Source organism: Trematomus bernacchii, unplaced genomic scaffold (genome assembly GCF_902827165.1).
Source record: "Trematomus bernacchii unplaced genomic scaffold, fTreBer1.1, whole genome shotgun sequence".
NCBI lineage: Eukaryota > Metazoa > Chordata > Actinopteri > Perciformes > Nototheniidae > Trematomus > Trematomus bernacchii.
In genome coordinates, this window is record NW_022987447.1 from 1,557,880 (window position 1) to 1,573,943 (window position 16,064).

A 16,064-nucleotide genomic window follows, 5' to 3' on the forward strand; every position below is an offset into this window, starting at 1 on the left:
TTTCTCTGTACACAGGGGACCAGTGAGGTAAGCAGTCACCAGAATGAATGCATGACCCTATAGGTTACTGGATGTTGCACACAGCATAGATAGCAAAACAAGGCGATGACGCGCAAATAGTTTGTTTCCCATGTTTTGATGCGGACTACACCAGCAATGAACCGCTCCAGAGTTTACTAGCAAGCGACCCGAGACCACCTCTTTAGGCGGAGCAGAGGTATCGGACTGCTTCCACACCAATCCAATGAACCGCATCAAGGGGTTAACGCTCCAGGGACCGATTCAACAGTACTAAACAAGGCAGATGTGAACGCGACCTAAGAGTATGGTGCCTTAAGGTTTGGACAGAAAGGCCAGAGCTAGAGCTAGTTTCCTTATAAATATAAAACATCTCTTTTAGAGAGACTACCAGTGGGAGACCATAATTGAAGGCAGTAATCAGTATTGAATGTATTACAAGTCTAATATGTGGTATAACGTAGAGCGCTTTGAACACTTGGAAAAGCGCTAAATAAATAACATGAATTGTAATTATGGCTGTTCTGATGCGGGACAGCTTGTCTGGTGGCAGTGAAGCTTGCATCAGCACACTATCGAGAATGATACCGATAATTCTAGACGAGTGGAAGGGCTTCCAGTTCTGAAAAAGGTAGGCCTAGCTGTTGAAAAGGTTTTAACTGGGAAAGTTAACTACTAGCAAATGGTTAAAAGATGGACACCAAGGGGTGCTTGCAGGTGTTGTAGAGAATCCAGCATAAGGCTTATGATGAGGTGTCAAAGAAACTTGGGCTACTACGGCAACCAAATGCACATTTGAGTGTAAAACCTTAAAATATATATGCCACAGAAGGCATATGTGATGTCTGCTTTCCCTGCCATGTCATCTACAGAGCATAGAAACGGGAAAACAATCTTAGTAGTTATTAATACTCTTGACAGAAGAATCGTGAGGAACTAACGGATCAATAAAGAAACGTTGCTAGAATATTTCCTCCTAGCACTAGGCTAGGGGCCTGTCATGTTTTTAAACGTTTAAATAGCAGCACGTGTAATATTCCTGGCTCCTTCAGTGCAAACTTCAGTCTTGAGTGCAGGTTTTTACAGACATGGGTCCCTTTGGGAGCCAGCATAACCTGCTAAGAAACCTTGATTTAAGCCTGTGATAAGGTCATTGACAGACATCTGTAATTTAGAAAGCGTTTTGGAAACGATTTGCAGCATGAAGGCACACCCAGCAAGGGGGCAGAATATTGCAGGTAGAGCTTAATTCCTGTGGGGGAAAACTCTTCTTTGGTAGGTGATTAAATGTACATCGCCGCTTGGCAGAGAAGGATTCATGGTATTCATAGAAGAGCCACTGTAGGAGAGATCGAAGTCTAAAATGATAGTCAAAAATGTATCGAGCTTCCCTTCATATTCACGTAACAGAAATTGATTTGATTTATTTCCATTTTTAATTTAATTGATTTATAGTAGTATAAATATTTATAAACTTACAACTTCTGTATAATTGCCTCAAATATGACTTACTGCAGGCCAAATATTTCCATAATAAAACATTGCTTATGCAGAATTGTATTATATACCTGCTAAGATGCGATTCCTGAGGAATTGCTGCTGCAGGGGGCAGGAAGCTAGAACCCGTGGCTGGATCTGGGACTCCAATTCCCAGAATCCTCGGGGGTGTGACGTCAGTGGGAAGCGGCACAACGTGGTTGAACACGGAAGTAGAAACATTTGTTTACATTGCAGGCAGAGGAAATCAAGTTTTGTTCAAGGAAATATATCGTGGAATTAAAGGCGTCAAGCGCTGATTTAACTAAGAAGATGCGCCGGTGAAGATGGCCGCATCGTCTTTGTGCTCCTCTCCAACTTTGCCCATTTTTGTATTTTGTACATATTTATTTTACTTTTGCCGTTTTACTTTTAACATGGTTCGCAACATGCAAGCCGACCGCACCTACTCTGCCATACAATATAGCAGAGAGGAACTTCTTCAATTGCGAAACTTCGTGGACAATAATAACCCTCCGACAGACAATGGAGATTCGCCATGGCTACCTGTTGCTGTTCTACCTGAGAGACGCAAGAAGAAGACAAAGCGTGGGTGCCGGGCCGGGCTGCTGGTCAGACTGAGGAAACGAGAGAATCGACCCCCTCTTCCGAGTATTCTACTGGCTAATGTTCAATCCATTGAAAATAAGCTAGATGAACTCAGAAGCCGGATTGCTTTTCAACGGGACATTAAGAACTGTAACGTGTTAATTCTCACTGAGACTTGGCTCAACCCCGCTATCCCGGACTCCGCCATTGTTCCTGATGGATTCACTATCTTTCGTCAGGACCGGACTGCTAACTCGGGGAAAAGTAAGGGAGGCGGTGTGTGTGTAATGACTAATAACAACTGGTGCTCAGATGTGAAGATTATTTCTTCGGACTGTTCCGCTCATCTATAGCATCTCATGATCACATGCCGGGCTTTTCATCTGCCGAGGGAATTCACATCTGTTGTGATAACAGCAGTGTATATCCCCCCGCAGTCGCTCGCCGACAACAACACGGCACTCGATCAGCTGTTTGGGATTATTGATCAAACCGAGACTTCACGGCCAGATGCGGCGTTCGTTGTGGCCGGAGATTTCAACACCGCCGACATGAAGAAGGTTTTGCCAAAATATTACCAACACATCAGCGGCCCGACGCGCGGGGGAAACATACTGGACCATGTTTATTCCCCTTTCCGAAATGAATATAAGGCTCTCCCTCGCCCTCCCTTCGGCAAATCAGACCACATCTCACTGCTGCTGCTGCCTGCTTATAAGCAGAAACTTAAAAGGGACAGACCGGTAACAAGGACAGTACAGCGATGGAGCGAGGAGTCAGATGCAGCACTGCAGGATTGCTTTGCATCTACAGATTGGAGTGTGTTTGAGGACAATAACATCAACACACACACGGACACTGTCATCTGCTACATTGAGAAATGCATCGATGACGTGGTACCGAAGGTTTGTGTACGGACATTCCCAAATCAAAAGCCCTGGATAAACTGCGATGTGCGCGGCAAGTTGAAAGCGCGCACTATCGCGCACAGAGCTGGAGATTTGGAGGAGTAGAGGAAATCTAGGTATGATCTCCGGAGAGCAATCAGCAATGCAAAGAGACAGTACAAAGAGAAGGTGGAATCTGACTTCAAAGGCTGTAACACCCGGAACATGTGGGCGGGACTAAGGACAATGACTGACTACAAAGGCTGCGGGAGTGTCTGCGTGCGCATCTCTCCCAGATGAGCTGAACAGTTTTTTTGCACGCTTTGAGAGCAGCCAGGCTGTGGAGGTACAGAGGGACCAGGAGCTATCCTGCCCTTTTGTTTTAAACAGGGTAGATGTGTGTAAATCCTTTAAAAGGGTTAACCCACACAAGGCTCCTGGACCTGATGGCATCCCTGGCCGTGTTCTCAGGGTGTGTGCAGTTCAGCTGGCAGAGGTGTTCACACACATCTTCAACAGATCCCTGTTGCAGTCTGTAGTCCCCACATGCTTCAAACACTCCACTATCGTTCCTGTCCCGAAAAAGACAATAATCACCTGCCCCAACGACTACCGCCCAGTAGCACTCACCTCCATCATAATGAAGTGCTTTGAGCGGTTAGTCAAATCATTCATCACCTCCTCCCTCCCTGAATCTCTGGACCCCCTGCAGTTTGCCTACAGAGCAAACAGGTCCACAGACGACGCCATAGCCCTCACCCTCCACACTGCCCTCTCACACCTGGACCCGAAGAACAGGAACACATATGTGAGAATGCTGTTCATTGACTACAGTTCAGCATTCAATACCATTGTGCCCTCCAAGCTGGCCATCAAGCTCAGAGACCTCGGGCTCAACAGCGCCCTCTGTGACTGGATCCTGAACTTCTTGACGGGCAGACCCCAGGCAGTGCGGGTGGGAAACATCACATCCTCCACCCTGATTCTCAACACCGGTGCCCCTCAAGGCTGCGTGCTCAGCCCTCTCATCTACTCCCTGTTCACTCACGACTGCGTGGCCACACACAGCTCCAACACCATCGTGAAGTTTGCTGATGAAACGACCGTCATCGGCCAGATCACAGACGATGACCAGACGGTCGAAAACCTGACATCTTGGTGCCAGGATAACAACCTCCATCTCAACATCAGCAAAACAAAAGAGCTGATTGTGGATTACAGGAAGCAGCAGGGAGAGGGACACGCCCCCATCGCCATCAATATTAGGGGCGTTCACACCAAGTACTTTTCCCACAGTAGTTCATGAGAACTTTAGTTCATGAGAGCTCTTTAGTTCTGATGAACTAAAGCAGATCGCGTTCACACCAAAATGAGTTCCTGGGGGTGGATTAGGCAAATGAGCCGCTGACGTCACTTCTTCTTCTTCTGCTTTGGGTTTACTGGCAGGCCGCAAACAACTTCACGGCGAGTACAGTAGGTGGCGGTATGCACCTTAAAGTTGCAATTCACCAAAAAACCGAGAGAAGAAGAAGAAAAAAAACTTCCGCTTCCGCTGTATGCTTCTGTTTACCTTCCGACCTCAGACACGGTATGGAGTTGACGTTTTGGTGGTCGTGTTATACAGCTTCGTAACTGAGTTATTTAAGCCAATAACTCAGCCACAAATACAAATACAGATCGACCATTCAAATGCAATAGAAATGCTGAGTCGGAGGCGAAGGCGGTTAAGAAGCCTTAATAAAAGGATTGGACCACGAAAAGCACATGCTATGGACATGTTTCGCCGTAGGACAGCTGAGCATGATGACCGTTATCACGCCCAAAGAACAGCAATGGTACGTTCATTAAATCACATTAATACTATCTAATGTAGGATTTATGGAGTTATGTAGGGCTAATTTGTGTCTTTGTATGTGTTTCCAGATATGCGGCCTGGTGGGAGAAGGTGGTGCAAATGTACACCAATGTGCAGTGGATCAAAGATTTCCGAATGTCCAAGGGCTCTTTTCAACTCCTCTGTATTCGCCTGGAAGCAACGTTGGGGAGACGCAACCTAAAAACATCGCCGCGGGGCACAGCCCTTGAGGCATCTGAACAGCATGGAAATTGTAAATTGACAATAAAGCTGATCTTTTGTACAGTGCATTTGGTTCTCTCTTTTATTTACCACAGTCAACAGACACAATTACAATAGTGCAGACACACCTTAGTGCAAAGATTAAATGTCAGTATCAAAACAGTACTCATACTGTATATTTGTATATTAATATGAGTATATTATTATGTTAAATGTGTGTTAAAGACAATGGGATGAGGTTGAAAGCTCTTTAAAAAGCTTTTGTATACCATCTTTACTGTGATAAATACATACATGTTAAGCATACACACCTGAAGAACTACGTTACACACACACAGGTTAGTCTGTGTACCGCTGCACTGCTGCTGGTTTAAACAAAGACAGTCATGATGCTAGTGCTGTGCATGTAGGTTCTCTTTAATTTATCAGCAGCAGATCAATAAGTGTCAGTAGTATCAAAACAATATAATAACAGTGGCAATATATATATATATAATAACAATAGGTAGGCTCAGCAACAGACACACCTTAGTGCAAAGTTAGGTGTCAGTATTAATAACAGTGGCATATATATATAATCACAATAATACAAAATTAACTCTCCCAGGTGTAGGCAATTTGGGGTGAAGTGTCTTGCCCAGGGACACAACGACATCCTGACTGCAGTGGGGTTTGAACCTGTGCTCCCCTGATCCGAACACCAACGCCCCAGACCACTGCACCACACGCCTCCCAACAAGTCATTGTACAGTTTATCAACGACGACAAGTTTTTCTTAATTTTTGTATTGAAGGCCTGTTGGATTTAATCAGCTCGCTTAGCACTGCCAGAAGCCCAGCCTGAAAGGTATTTTGTTGCTCCACCTGGCACCATGAGCGGCTGGTCGTCCGATTCCTGGGCCTTGTGTGAATGCAGCAGCCGTTCGTCGTGCATCTCCTTGGCACGCAGGTCCTCATTCTCCTTGCTGACCATGGCACGGCGGTCCATCGCCATGATGGTGTCAAGGAAGCTGTCATCGCGTGCCCACTTTCCTAAGGTGAAATATGCAAGATACAAGATCAGTTTAATCGCAACAAAGAGACAATATTGTCCAACATTGGACATGGTGCAGGCAGGGACAGTGTACAAAATGCAGGTGTAAAGTATAAGATAGGATCAAATAATATCAAATAAAAAATAAATATCAAAGTGCCCTTATTTATTGTTTTGTGCTTAATGTATGCTTGAACTTTGTTTTATAGGGATTAGTGGACATCAGTTAGATGTGTAACCTTATTTCAAGGCCAGAGTAGTTACAGTGTAAGTGGATTGACATCTAACATAACATGGCTGAGTACAATTATAACAATCAATAAAAAAAAGGAAAAATAAATAGAATTTCTACTTAAATGTGCAAAAATATTAGAACATCAGTCTTTGTGGCATGCAGGTAATCAACTGTTTAAGCTTTTACCATTAACATGTAGAATGAATGTTGCAAATGACTTGAAATTATAGCAATTAGGTAGCATTATGTCCAGCTAGCATGCTAATTGCAACCAAGTCTCACGGCATTTCGTGTTATTAGTCACAAAATTAATTTAATCTATTGATTCGTGTTCACCAACACGATTTTCACCTTTTTTTCGTGTCACACAGAACGATTTTAAGTGCAATGTATTTCTATTGGTAGTACAGGGTTGCCAACTCTCACGCATCTGGCGTGTGACACACGCTTTCACTCTCAAGCTCACGCTCTCACGCTGCCCAAACTATTCTCACGCCAAAAACAAGAATACCGAAGACGAGAAACGGTTTTGAAAACTTTTGTCACGTAGTGATCGTCTTCTCAATAAAACATCTTTGATAATGTCTTCTGGCCAATCAGAATCACGATAACGGCGTGGTGTTGTTGCAGGAAGTCCCGACGGAGAATACTTTTGCGGTAGTACATCTCTATACATCGATACAACATTGACTGATAGAAATCAACACGTAATGAAATAAGACCCCACGGTTTGATGATTGATAGGTGTGTGGGCTGTCTTTCATTTGGACACACAGAACAATGGGGGCTATCCACCCTTATCCACAATGTAAAGTCATTCAGCCTCTTCCCTCTTCTCTCTGTGAGGAGCAGCAGGTTCAGCTTTCAGAACAAAGTCACACAAAACTAATATGGCATTCATTTTTTTAAATATGTCGTGTAGTAATAGATTTATTTATTTTTCTTCTGAAGAGAGTACCAGAATGTGTATTTGATGTTAGTATTTAAAAAAATCTCCTGGGGGAGAATCCCCCCAGACCCCCCTGCAGGGGTTGGGTTTTCAGCATGTCAACTCTTTCACCTGTGGGGAAATTGCAGGATTGGCTCCAGGTCGCCCTTTTTATTTACTACAAGACAAATGTGCCTTTTTATTTCATACAGTTCAATTTGGATTGAGACAGGGAAATCATCTAAACCTCACGCGTGGCGTTTCACTGTCAAGGGGGCGATATAGCGTGTGTGTAATTACATTGCAAATACTGACTTGAGCCCCACCACTGTATGGGTTAGCCCTACCATAGATTACGCAACAAAAATACTCTGGAGCCGCAACTGCCGACCCGTATTGTGCATGCGCAGATCTGAGATCCAGTAGAAATGATAAAGTAAAAGTCTGCTGCTTATTGTTCTACTAGGCCAACATAGAGTCAAAGAGTATATGAGAGTGAGAGTGTGTTAATTAATATATTTGGCAGTTTGGAGTAAGTCTGTAGATTTGTTTGTGTGTGTGTGTTTCATGTATCGGCCTCTCACGATAATTCATTTTGTTGGATACATTTTCCCGGAAATTATTGCGATAAACGATAATATTGTCGGCACCGTTGTATGACCATTTTAGACCACTGACATAATGATAATATATAATAATAATTCAAGTACATCCTTTCAAACTGCTAGTCACATCCTCATGTAAATGGCAATTTATCGAGGTCAGAAAAGTTATCGAGTTCATTTTTATTTATCGTACGATAAGTCATTTAATTGCTTATCGCGACAGGCACACAATAAAACAGTGGAAACAAACATGTTTGACTTTCATTAGTGAATGCAACTTTGTGCCCTTTATAGTCTGTGTCCATTATTGTGTATTTGTATATATTGTATATATATCCTATATGCTAAGGTCTCGCTGCTGACACGATAGCAGTCATTTCGTGCGCATATGTGTAATTAAACCGAATTAAACCCATGATCTCAAAATCTCACTCCAGCCAGGTACCCAAAGTTGGCAACCCTGTGGTAGTATGTTTCGTGCCTGCAACACGTCTTTTTGTCCGGTCGGGTCTTGGAAGACCAGAAGCTGTGTGGTTCATAAAAACATGTTCTTACTCAATATCTTACCCTAAGCCTAACCCTATCCCTTTTATTTTAAATTGTATAATGTCAGAGTTTTTTTGCCGTCAGTGAGGAAAAGAAATGGCTCAGAGCCTCAGAATACTGAAATCTGTATTTTATGTCATCTTTTTTTCCTTCTAATTTGTTATTATTTGGTGCAGGCACGAAACATACTACCAATAGAAATACATTGCTTCTAAAATCGTTCTGTGTCAGAATACTGAAATCTGTATTTTTTTAAATCTGTTTTTCCTTCTATTTTGTTATTATTTACATTGCTTTTAAAATCGTTCTGTGTGACACGAAAAAAATGGCGAAATCGTGTTGTTGAATACGAATCAATAGATTCATTTTGTGACTATAACACGAAATGCCGTGAGACTGTGTTGGCTAATTGCTAACGTTATATTATCGTTTTATCCCGGAGGGGAAAACTAGTTTCTAATCCTGAGAGTAAAACCTCGCCTGAAACACACGATTAGTGCCATGAGTTAGTGAAGCAAATTACAGAACATTGCACACTTATTCACAAGTCAAAACGTGTTCATAGCGGGGACGGCTGAGAATAGCTAGCTAGCTAGATGTTGTTAGCCAGCTTGGACCTATTATAGCAAGTTCTAGCATGGCTAGCTCGATCTACTGAGCAAATAAAAGTACATCTAAGACCAGTATTGTGCAGATTAAAACAGTGCAGTGCATGTATTTTATTTTACCTTCGTAGTCGTCCCGACATGACTTTGCCAGGTCTGCTAACTTTGCTGAGCCACGGAAACTGCATTCAGTAGAAGCTTCTGAATGCGTCCTCCGAGTAAATCGCCAGAGGCGCCGACACATCCTCATCACTCCACCGCTCCAATTGATTTATTTAGTGTTGCTATAATAACTGCTTTCACAAAAGTAATCTCTTCGGGTGCGCTGCCCGAAGCGAGCAAATACAATGGCCGCTTACAACAAAAAATTCAGAGTCAAACGGGCGTGGTTTGCATTCCGCACAGCCAATCAGACGTACGAACTACTTTCTCCCACAACAGTCCCTGCTCTCTAGCAGGGACTGAAAAGCGGGTCGGACAAACTAATTTGAGCTACTTTAGTTCCTGGGGCTTTTTGGTGTGAACGCAAATATATCGTAGTTCTGATGAACTATTGTGGGAAAAGTACTCCAAAGTACTCCGGTGTGAACGCGCCTATTGGGACTACGGTGGAGAGAGTCAGCAGCTTCAGGTTCCTTGGGGTCCACATCACCGAGGACCTGACATGGTCTCTCCACACCACCACCATCACCAAGAAAGCTCGACAGCGGCTCTTCTTCCTCCGCAGGTTGAGGAGGTTCAAAATGGATTCCAGGATACTCTGCAACTTCTACAGGTGCACGATAGAGAGTATCCTCACTGGCAGCATGACGGCCTGGTACGGCAGCTGCACCGACCTCGATCGTAAGGCTTTACAGAGGGTGGTGAAAACTGCACAGCACATCACCAGGACGGAGCTGCCATCCATGGATGACCTTTACTCCCAGCGGCTCAGGAAGAAATCACTACGGATTATCAAAGACCCCCATCACCCCAGCCACAAACTGTTCTTTCTGTTGCCGTCTGGCAGACGTTACCGCAGCATCCTGGCAAGGACAAGAAGATTCGGAGACAGTTGCTTCCCGCGGGCAGTGAGACTGTTAAAGCTCCCATGTCATGCTTTTCCGGTTATTACCCGTCCCCTTGTGTGTTATGAAGGTTTTTATGCATGTAAACGGTGTGCAGAGTCAAAACCCTCAAAGTACACCCTGTAGCGAGTAAAACTCGAACACAGAAAATACCTCCCCAAAACGCCTCGTTGGAGATACGTCACTGCCCATTTGATTCTTCCGGGTACCGCCTGATGTCATGCGGTACCCGGAACGAAATGGACCAATCCCGAAGAGCTATGGCCACACCAGCAGCGGCGTGTTCCTCCTCCAGAGGTTCGAAGAACCGGCATTTCACAGACGAAAGCTTCCAAAACATTGCCCAGTTTGAGGCCGGATATGCACAGCTTGTTTGGACCGAGCAGGGGAAGATGCGGGTATACAACCTGTAAGTTTGCATTGTTATTTGTGTATTTATCAAACAAGACTGTTTAAATGTGTAAACTGTGTTGGACTGCTAAGCCATTGACACAGTGCTAACTGTGCTAACTAAGTTGCTAGAGTTTCCATATATCAACTCTAATATCAGCAGATGGCCTTGCATACATGTATCTCATAGCAGGAGAATGTCTGCATTCACACACAAAATACCTATTGACAGTATACTCCGGGTGATTTGCCGTGCGGTCAGTCGCGAAACGTAATTACATTATAGCTGGCGTAGCGTGTATGCAACCGATCTAACACACGGAGCTAAGCTAGGTTTGGTCGGAAAAAACATTTTTGTGATGCTACGTTGCTAGCGTTTAAATATATCAACTACAATGTCAGCAGATGGCCTTACATGTTTGTCATGGCAGGAGAATGTCTGCAGTCACACACACGGAATACTCATACAGTATACTCCGGGTGATTTACCGTACATTGTGACAGTACATATACTGCATGTAGCTAACGAGGCTAGCTGTATGCTAGCGCAAAACAATGTATTCATGCAAGTTACATTGTATGGTAGCAGAATACCCGTATACGATTGCAATTATAAACACGTTATTGCTAGCCTAATATGAACCACTAGCTTTTGTTCATAGTAGTTTTATTACACTGCATTATAGTTGCCTTTCCTCCAAGCTAACGTTCATATCGTGTTAGCTACCAAGGTAAACAAAGCTAGGTTAGCATATTAGCAGGCAAGCTGTTCATTACACAACTACTACTAACGAATCTAAAACAACTAAGTTTCTCTAATATTTTGTGATTTGCATTTGATTTCGTCCAGCCAGATCCTGGCGGACAATCCATGACGGGGACGGGACTTCTACTACTACTGAGGCCTCGTGCTAAAAGGCACCGCACCGGCTGTGCGCAGGCAAGATGCGAGGAGGAATGGATGATATACCGTGTGTATATATGTATATTTATGTTCATTTTGTACATTTCTAAAAATAAAGTTTAATGGAAATACTTAGTAGGCCTATCCTTTCTTCCCTGAATTCATATATAGCAAACCATGATTTGATTTCTCATCAAACAGTAGTAGTTTATTACAGGTAAAAATAACTTACTCTTTGTTATGACCGGCTCGTAGGCCACAACGGAAAGGCAAGGAGACATACACGAGTTTACAAAACCACGGCACATTTATTGTGGTAAATGCAGAGATAGGTGGTCGAGGGGAGAGGGTCGCTCAGTTCGTCCTTCTGCAGCCGCTTTGGAGAGAGACTCCGGGCCGCTGGGATTAATAGCACCGGCTACGGAGGTGTCCGTGATCGCGCTGATTCCCCTCTTCAGCTCCACCCCACCGTAAGCCCTGCAACACACCTGCACAAAAGCCCTGGGGCCGTCACACTCTTCTATAACTGATGTTCCCCGAAAAAAGCGGGCGGAGCCTCTCTGGTGGTTGACTAATCAGAACAGAGTGGCCGAGCTGACCAATAGGCTCACAGGGAGGGGGGGGCAAGAGCTCCAACGAGTCGTTTAGTGGAGAAAGTGAATACTGCTGAATACACATGCTTGACAGAGATGCTGTATGCGAAACCAATGTGAGTTTGGAAAATTGCACAGTATAAATCTATTTTAGTATACCTCAACAATGTAATTATGATCAGTGGAAATGGCCATGACATGGGCCCTTTAAACAATTGAACTGTTGAAACAACTTCAAAACATTCTTCTGCTACTCAGTAATATGTATCTAATATCTAATATATATCATTCCAATAACTTGTATATAGACTCGTACTGCACTATTCCACATCATTACTTTATTTTATAACTATTTTTCTTTTTGTATTGCTCTTGCTATCTGTATTGTTATTATGTTGCATTGTTGGAGAAGCCTGTGACATAAGATTTTCAACTACATAATTACTCTGTAGCTATGTCAGATTGACAATAAAGAACCTTGAACCTTGAACCTTGAGAAGGGAGGACAGGATGACAGGTACTTTGGGAATGCCGGAGTCAGCTTGCTCCTGCCTTTTTTGGTGTTTAATTACCTGTCGACCAAAAGACAGTGTGTCACGGTTTTGGATTGTTTTCATTTTCCACCTTTTATTTTGAAATGTTTTCCTCCTTGTGTCTTGTCTGATCCTTCTTCCTGTGTTTGCCTTCCTGTCGTTAGTTTCCCTGGTGTGTCTGATTGTCTCATTGTGTTCACCTGTTGCCCTTGTGTTTCTGCCTCCCTTACCCCAGCTGTGTCTTGTCTTGTGATTACCCCTCTCTGTATTTAGTCTTGTCTTCCCCTGTGTGCCTTGTCGGTTCATTGTCTCTCCTGTCTCCCTCCATGTTGGTCACGGTCAGTTTTTGTGCTACCTATGTGTTTCATGCCATGTTTTTGTTCAGCTTTTAAAATAAAGCTCGCTTTTGTTTCTAGACCTTTTTACCTTTTTTTTGTAGACTGCATTTGGGTCCTACCCTTTCCACGCATCCTAACAGAATGAACCGACCAGAATTGGACTCAGCAGACTCTGATTTTTTGTTGCTACAGGCGGAACGTCTTGGGTACTCTCTGGAGTACATTTTTTATACCTGGTATGATGCCACATCTATACGGGGTAGAGTGGCTGCTTTGAAGGAGGCACGCCAGGAGGTTGCTCGCAAGCCCTGGCTCAGGGGTTTGTTGCCTGAGTGGCTACAACATTTTACATGTAGTCCTGGAAGCTTTTCTCAAGCCTCTAACCCTTTCCTGGGATCCGACTACTGTCCTGTTGGAGGTCCACGGCGTCTCCAAAAGGCCTCCAAGAGACGCAGGGCCAGGATTCCAGCCCGTGCCCCAGCAGCCATGGTTTCAGCCCCAGTTCTGGTCCCAGCAGCCATGGTTCCAGCTCCAGATCTGACCCCAGCAGCCATTGTTCCAGCCCCAGCAGCCATGGTTTCAGCCCCAGTTCTGGCCCCAGCAGCCATGGTTCCGGCCCCAGTTCCGGCCCCAGCAGCCATGGTTCCGGCCCCAGCAGCCATGTTTCCGGCTTCAGTTTCGGCTCCAGTACTGGCTCCCCGGCCGACGCCAGCCCCCCGTGTTTTGTCAGTGGTTCGGCCCACTCCAGCCCCTCGTGTCCTGTCGGTGGTCCGGCCGACTCCAGCACCTCGTCTCCTGTTGGCTCTCCGGCCGACGCCAGCCCCCCGTGTCCTGTTGGCTCTACGGCCGACGCCTACCCCATGTCCTGTACCGTTGGAGGTCCCGCCGACTACTCTTCTGCCGGGGGTCCTGCCAACCCTATGTCCTGTGCCGTTGGAGGTCCCGCCGACTACTCTTCTGCCGGGGGTCTTGCCAACCCTATGTCCTGTCCCGTTGGAGGTCCCGCCGACTACTCTTCTGCCGGGGGTCCTGCCAACCCTATGTCCTGTGCCGTTGGAGGTCCCGCCGACTACTCTCCTGCCGGGGGTCTTGCCAACTCCATGTCCTGTCCCATTGGGGGTCCCGCCGACTACTCTTCTGCCGGGGGTCCTGCCAACCCTATGTCCTGTGCCGTTGGAGGTCCCGCCGACTACTCTTCTGCCGGGGGTCCTGCCAACCCTATGTCCTGTGCTGTTGGAGGTCCCGCCGACTACTCTTCTGCCGGGGGTCTTGCCAACGCTATGTCCTGTGCCGTTGGGGGTTCCGCTGAGGGTCCTGCCAACTCCACGTCCAGTGTCGTTGGGGGTCCTGCCGACACCTGTTCCGCTGTGGGTCCTGCCAACCCCATGTCCTGTCCCGTTGGGGGTCCCGCCGACTACTGCTCCGCCGGGTTTCCTGCCAACACCAGATCCTGTCCTGTTGGGGGTCCCGCCGACACCTGCTCCGCCAGATTTCCTGCCTACACCATATCCTGTCCTGTTGGGGGTCCCGCCGACACCTGTCCCGCCGGGGGTCCTGCCAGCTCCATGTTCTGTTCTGTTGGGGGTCCCGCCGACACCTGTCCTGCCGGGGGTCCTGCCAACTCTGTGTCCTGTCCTGTTGGAGGTCCCGCCGACACCTGTTCCACCGGGGGTCCTGCCAACTCTGTGTCTTGTTCCGTTGGGGGTCCAGTCGACACCAGCCCTTGCTCCATCCGGGGTCCCATTGACACCAGCCCATGTCATGTTCAGGACCCCGTCTACGCCTGTCCCGTCGGCTCCGGTTCCTGTCCGGCCGATACTGGGTCCTGCTCGTCCTCTGGAGCTGTTCCGTCAGCGCCTTCCTGCCCGTCCTCCGGAGCTGTCCCGTCAGCGCCTTCCTGCCTGGCCTCCGGAGCTGTCTCGTCGCCGCCTTCTTGCTCGCCCTCGAGCCTGGCCCCTTGAGTTCCCCAGCCGTGGTCTTCGCCCTCGAGCCCCGCCTCCTGACTCTTCCAGCCACTGCCTTCGCTCTCATGCCCGGGTCCCTGCTGAGTTCGCCCGCTGTGGCCTTCGCCCCTTTTTGGACTCTGCCTTGCCCCCGGGCCGTCCGCCCGGGACCCCTTCCGGGCCCGTCCTCCGGACCCCCTCCACCCACCCTTTTGGAAATGTTGGACTCTGTTTTTTGGGACGTCTGGAATCCGTCCCTTGAGGGGGGGGTTCTGTCACGGTTTTGGATTGTTTTCATTTTCCACCTTTTATTTTGAAATGTTTTCCTCCTTGTGTCTTGTCTGATCCTTCTTCCTGTGTTTGCCTTCCTGTCGTTAGTTTCCCTGGTGTGTCTGATTGTCTCATTGTGTTCACCTGTTGCCCTTGTGTTTCTACCTCCCTTACCCCAGCTGTGTCTTGTCTTGTGATTACCCCTCTCTGTATTTAGTCTTGTCTTCCCGTGTGCCTTGTCGGTTCATTGTCTCTCCTGTCTCCCTCCATGTTGGTCACGGTCAGTTTTTGTGCTACCTATGTGTTTCATGCCATGTTTTTGTTCAGCTTTTAAAATAAAGCTCGCTTTTGTTTCTAGACCTTTTTACCTTTTTTTTGTAGTCTGCATTTGGGTCCTACCCTTTCCACGCATCCTAACACAGTGCGACTCTTAGCTGACACTTGTGAAGAGAGGGTTTGTCACCGGTGCTGGCGTAGAACTCGGGACTTCCTCTGGCCCAAAGGATATTAAAAGCTACTCCAGAATGAGGACGGAAGGGACACCCGGATGTGTCGTTCCAGCGGCGTCTGAACCATGCTCTGAGCTAGCCTGTGTTTCGGGAATGAGGCGGGCTTCTTACGGCTTCTTGCGTATGATGATTCGGTTCCAGAGTCGGAGATATAGACATTTGCAAGGACAGCACCAGCAGGCAAGCAGCAGCGACGTAGAGTAGCTGCAGCAAAGCAGCAGCAAGCAATGCATAGAGAGATATCTGGCAGGTTAAAAAGAGCGGCATATTAAGGAGACTCTGTTTGGTTGGTTGTAGAGTGGCAAGGGGCGTTATGTATGAATGCAGCATAAGTGCTCGAGTTGACTGCCTGAACTAGCTCGCAGGCTTCGCCCCATTAATTAAAAAGCGAAGAGAATAAAATAAACATTAAACAAGTTAATATAGAATATTACAGGTATAAAATGCATGAACAAAAGTTACAGTGCAGTGATATGAAAAGTTCAATTAAAAGCAGCGG